Source organism: Heptranchias perlo, chromosome 12 (genome assembly GCF_035084215.1).
Source record: "Heptranchias perlo isolate sHepPer1 chromosome 12, sHepPer1.hap1, whole genome shotgun sequence".
In the NCBI taxonomy this organism is placed as follows: Eukaryota; Metazoa; Chordata; class Chondrichthyes; order Hexanchiformes; family Hexanchidae; genus Heptranchias; species Heptranchias perlo.
The window spans coordinates 66,274,530-66,280,703 of record NC_090336.1 but is presented as its reverse complement, the minus strand read 5'-3'; the positions used below and the strand labels follow the sequence as shown (position 1 = coordinate 66,280,703).

The 6,174-nt window shown below is 47.6% G+C and overlaps 1 pseudogene; it reads left to right on the top strand.

The window, feature by feature from the left end:
• The first annotated feature begins 725 nt into the window (after positions 1-725).
• On the top strand, positions 726-907 carry LOC137328286 (U2 spliceosomal RNA; annotated as a pseudogene).
• Positions 908-6,174: the final 5,267 nt, after the last annotated feature.

Genomic DNA, 6,174 nt, shown 5'->3' with positions numbered 1-6,174 from the left:
GGGAAACTTCTTCACTCAGAGGGTGGTAGGTCTGTGGAATTTGCTGCCCCAGGAAGCTGTGGAAGCTACATCATTGAATAAATTCAAAGTAGAAATCGGCAGTTTCCTAGAAGTAAAGGGAATTAGGGGTTACGGGGAGCGGGCAGGAAATTGGACATGAATTTAGATTTGAGGTTAGGATCAGATCAGCCATGATCTTATTGAATGGCGGAGCAGGCTCGAGGGGCCGATTGGCCTACTCCTGCTCCAATTTCTTATGTTCTTATGTTCTTATGGAACTGCTGCTGGAAGACCATCAACTCGGTGAAAGACGCCCTTTGGTCTGCCCGAAACTTGCTGGTCTTCCAGCACAAGGAGCTGTCCTCGACCGAGTGTTGCAGACTGGCACATTCCAAGGTCCAGGACTACGTGCTGAGGGACGCACTGAGGATGGGTGCGGCCGCCGCAAAGGATCAGTGGGGAAAGGCAACCGTTTAAAGCCTTCCCGCCATTGTATACCGAGGGGCTAGAACCTGAGTAAAACCCCCTCGGGCTGAATGTGTAACAACAAATATTGAATAATGTAATATAAATGTAATCTGTACCAAAGACTGCACACTTGTAAGTGCTTTGAGGCATCCTAGAGTGCCATGGACTGTATTTATCATGAATGATCAGTATTGTATTGTTTGAATTGTGATATTTGGATTGCACTGTATGTACCTTGCAGATTCTATGAATAAAGTATATTTTTGAAATTTAATAAAGTGTTGCATCTGTTCTTATCAGTTTAATATCTGATACGTCCCCTATCTGGGGACCATATATTAAATTGATTTTTGGAACAGGGAGATGGAACAGGGGCTTGCTCCGTCCACTCCACGCATCGACCTGGCATTGCAGTGCTTCCAGGATCGGTGCACCTCCCTGTGGGGAGATATTAAAATTGAGAAACAGGTTCTTGAAGTGTGCATTATTACTAAGAATGCTGATGCTTTCTCAGTAGTATTTTTTTTCTCCTGGCTCGCTGAGGACCACTCCCTTTCTTCCTTTTCCCTCTTGCAGTTCTACTTTGGACCACAAGATGTCAGTCTCGGGTCACCTGACAGCAAGCTGCGGACAAAGTCCGAACTCCCAGCACTGTAATACTGTGTTGAGTGGACAAGAATCTTCTTCTGCCAGAATTTCTCCAAACGATAGGTGCCCACTCCTGCCTCTGCATTTCACAGGGACAATTATTGGAGTCTGAATTTGTGTTGCTCCTGATTTTGTGGAGCTGTTGGACATTGGCTGCACCGATGCTGATGCTGGGACACATCTTGTGTGATTGCTTTCATTGCTCCTTGTCTTCGAGACCCCATTGGCTTTTTGCAGTTGGCTAGCCCTAATCTCGGGGGTAGTGAAGGTGATTGATAGATATGTCCGTGTCCTTTGAGGAAAGGGGCAGGTCCTTAATTCCCTGGGCAGAGACGTCATCTCACAGATTGAAGATGGTAATTCTGAGGGGGTTAGTGAGAAAGTAGACAGTGTGTTTGTAACACGCAGTCACTAGCCGTAATGTTGCTACGTACTCAGGATGAGGAAAGGCCATCAGGCAAATATACGCTCGCCCCACTTCTTACTGGACTCACCTCCACAGCCAATCCAGGAAACATCTGTCCAAATTTCCTCTCCGAATGCTCAAAGACAAACGTCAGGGGGCCATAAGCGCACGGTTATTACCCAAAATCTTCATTCCTTCCGACGTGATCTTGCAGTTTTCCAAAAATGCATCCAGCGCCTTCTTGAAGGGCCGCATGGAGTCAGTCCCCGCGCCACCTCTCCATCACCATGAAGGAACTCCCAACACCAAATTATAGACCAAACGTCACCAATTTATTCATGGCAAAATATGTGCTTCATGTGTGGGCTAGTGTTTCTTGCTCTGGTGCTTCCCTTTGATCATAGAATCATAGAAAATTACAGTACAGAAGGAGGCCATTCAGCCCATCGTGTCCGTGCCGGCCGAAAAAGAGCTATCCAGCTTAATCCCACTTTCCAGCACTTGGTCCATAGCTCTGTAGGTTATGGCACTTCAAGTGCACATCCAAGTACTTTCTAAATGAGTTAAGGGTTTCTGCCTCGCCCACCCTTTCAGCCAGGGAGTTCCAGACCCCCACCACCCTCTGGGTGAAGAAATTTCTCTCAGTTCCCGTCTAATCCTTTTTCCAATTACTTTAAATCTCTGCCCCCGGTCATTGACCCCTTTGATAAGGGAAATAGGTCCCCGCTATCCATTCTATCTAGTCCCGTCAGAATTTTATACACCTCAATTAAATCTCCCCTCAGCCTCCTTTGTTCCAAAGAAAACAACCCCAGCCTATCCAATCTTTTCTCATTGCTAAAATTCTCCAGCCCTGGCAACATGCTCGTAAATCTCCTCTGAACCCTCTCGAGTGCAATCACATCCTTCCTGTAATGTGATGACCAGAACTGTGTGCAGTACTCAAGCTGTGGCCTAACCAATGTTTTATACAGTTCGAGCATGACCTTCCTGCTCTTATATTCTATGTCTCAGCTAATAAAGGAAAGTATCCCGTATGCCTTTTTAACCACCTTACATACCTGTCCTGCTTACCTTCAGGGATCTGTGGACATGCATTCCAAGGTCCCTTTGTTCCTCTGCACTTCTCATTATCCTCCCATTTATTGTGTGCTCCCTTGCCTTGTTTGCCCTCCCCAAATGCATTACCTCACACTTCTCTGGATTGAATTCCATTTGCCACTTTTCTGCCCACCTGACCAGTCCATTGATATCTTCCTGCGGTCTACAGCTTTCCTCCTCACTGTCAACCACGCAGCCAATTTTTGTATCATCTGCAAACTTCTTGATCAAGCCCCCCACATTCAAGTCCAAATCATTAATATATTCTACAAAAAGCAAGGGACCTGGTACAGAGCCTTGCAGAACCCCACTGGAAACAGCCTTCCAGTCCCAAAAACACCTGTCAACCATTACCTTTTGCTTCCTACCACTGAGCCAATTTTGGATCCAACTAGCCACTTTCCCTTGGATCCCATGGGCTTTTACTTTTTTGACCAGTCTGCCATGTGGGACCTTGTCAAAAGCCTTGCTAGAATCCATGTAGACTACATCAAACACATTACCCTCATCGGTCCTCCTTGTTACCTGCTCAAAAAATTCAATCAAGTTAGTCAGACACAACCTTCCCTTAACAAATCCAAGCTGACTGTCCTTGATTAACCCATGCCTTTCTAAATGACGATTTATGCTGTCCCTCAGAATCGATTCCAATAATTTGCCCACCACCGAGGTTCGACTGACTGGCCTATAATTCTCCCTTTTTAAACAACGATACAACGTTAGCAATCCTCCAATCCTCCGGCACCACGCCTGTAGCCAGGGAGGATTGGAAAATGATGGTCAGAGCCTCCGCTATTTCCTCCCTTGCTTCTCTTAGCAGCCTGGGATACATTTCATACGGGCCTGGCGATTTATCTACTTTCATGTGGTGAGAGTCCATTAATCATTATCCAAGTGTTGCTTCTTAAATGAGGTGGCTGGCTGGTGGTTCTCTCTGAGGACATAACTGGCTCATTACCTGCTCCTGGAAGGTCAGAAGATGTCCCTGCAACTGCAGGTGCCACTTGTGCTACTCCGCACGAGTCCTTTGAGTGGGGTGAGTGAGAGGACAGCAGATGCATCTCATGGAACCAAGGCCACTCTCCTTGGACTGCACCTCAGCATCTCTCCAGCTCTGCGTGGGAGCAGAGTGCAGGAGTGATGTGATGCTCTGGAGGTCCCCAAAGCCAAGATGGCAGTGGTCTGAGCTTCCATGACAGCTGTCAGCAGAGGCTCCATCATGGTGGGCGCCACTGTTGCGTTAATGGAGCTGACCGATAGGTCCATGCCCGCGTGCAGCTTTGACACAAGTTGGAGCTGCATTCCTCCATGTCCTGCGACATTGTGCACAAGCTCGCTGGCAGGCTGCACATAGTCTCAGCAGGTGCAAGGGCCCCCAAATTGTCTGATGCATCTCTGGAGGCACTGCTGGCTAAAGTCAGGGCCAGAAGAAAGTAGACTTTTGGGCAGGAAGCCAGATAAGATGATACAGGCTGTCTGGAGGGAGGTGGCAGTCAGTCAGCAACCTGCACCACCCCAGGAGCAGACACACAGAGTCTGAAGAGGTTCAATGACTTTACAAAAGTGGCCATGGTGAGTCAAGTCACAGTTACCAACACACATGTTCGACGAATCATACGGCCTCCATTCACCTCCTTATCCATCAGACTTTTTCTCTCAGCATCTGGGTGTCGGGGGAATTACATTTGCCGAGGACAAGCTCTGCAAACACTCAAGCACCTTTTTTATCAACACCATTCTGGCCACTCCCATTGCCTGGCACAAGGGCGACTGCTAGTCTTGAAGGACAGCTCCACACATCACCTTATCTTAACCTCAGAGAAGGTCGTAGGAGTGGTAAATTAGAATACGAACAAGTAACTTACCCGGTGGAAAGGGTAGACATGGTGTTGGGAAGTAGTTGCGAACAGGGTGATTGGAATTTTTGGCACTTTTTAGACAATGTGTTGTTTTGTAAAGTAAACATGGCTTCTGCACATCGAATTCTGAATTAATTTCTACATGTGCTTTCACTTTATGTGGGGCTTAGGAACATAGAACAGGAGGAGCCCATTCAGCCCCTTGGTTTGGATGATGGCAGGGGAAATGTGGACTTCTCTCTGACGAAGAAACTTGGCAAGTCTTTGACAGTGAGCGACTTTGTGAGGGTGTAGGGAGAGAGCAGGCAGGTGTGAAGTGACTTTATTGTTGTCAACTTTTACTTATTGAAAGCACTGGCTATAAATTGCACTCTCCTTACTCTGGCTGTCCTGTCCCATGTACTCTCCTTCCCGTGCACCCTCCTCGTGCTTCTGGAAGCAGCAAGATTTTCTTCATTGTGATGTTGTGCAGAACACAGTGTTATAATGATGCTTGAGTCTCTTGCTAGGTCGGCTGTGTTTCAGGGATCCACCAGATTTATCTAGGCACCTAAAATGGGACTTAAGAATTCCTATGGTCTGCTCTATGACACTCCTTCATTTCTCACAGTGAAAGAGGGAAACAACCATGTCATACGATTGTTCCCCTCTTTCTACAGAAGCCTTACTGGAGGCATCAGCGATGACGGCAAGGGATATCTCTGATTACCAATCAACCGTTTGGATAGGTGGCTCCAAGTCACGAGGGTTGGTGTGGTAGATTGTTACATGGTGAAAGTGTCGAGTTGCCAACTTCAGCTGGAGGAAGGCCTGGAGGTTTGATCATGTGACATCTGATCATGTGACACTTCCCCACAGTTTGTAAATGTTATTGTAATTTACTTTATAAAGGTCGGGTCCACTGGAGTTCAGGATCTTTGCTTGTGGTTTTCCTCCAGCAAATGTCATGCAAGAAGTTACAAAAACCAGGTGGCCAGTCGTGTGAGCGAGTGAAGACAGTCCACAGACGCAAACTGCAACGGCAAAGTGCAAACCTGATTTTCCTCCCGGGTTGCGAACAGCATTTCCCGAAGGGTTAATCTTCCATTTCTAGAGACGCTGCGATAATCCGGGCGGGTTGGCAAGTTGACCCGACCCTGATCTCGACCCTCTGACCTCAGGAAAGAGAGTGGGAATATCAGGCAGGGTTCCTGCACCTGATCAATAATCAGTGACCCAGGGATAGAGAGTGGGAATATCAGCCTTGGTTCCTGCTCCTGATCAATAATCAGTGACCCAGGGATAGAGAGCGGGAATATCAGCCTTGGTTCCTGCTCCTGATCACTATCCAGTGACCCAGGGATAGAGAGTGGGAATATCAGCCTTGGTTCCTGCTCCTGATCACGATCCAGTGACCCAGGGATAGAGAGCGGGAATATCAGGCAGGGTTCCTGCTCCTGATCAATAATCAGTGACCCAGGGATAGAGAGCGGGAATATCAGCCTTGGTTCCTGCTCCTGATCACTATCCAGTGACCCAGAAATAGAGAGTGGGAATGTCAGGCAGCGTTCCTGCTCCTGATCACTATCCAGTGACCCAGGGATAGAGAGCGGGAATATCAGCCTTGGTTCCTGTTCCTGATCACTATCCAGTCACCCAGGGATATAGAGTGGGAATATCAGCCTTGGTTCCTGCTCCTGATCACGATCCAGT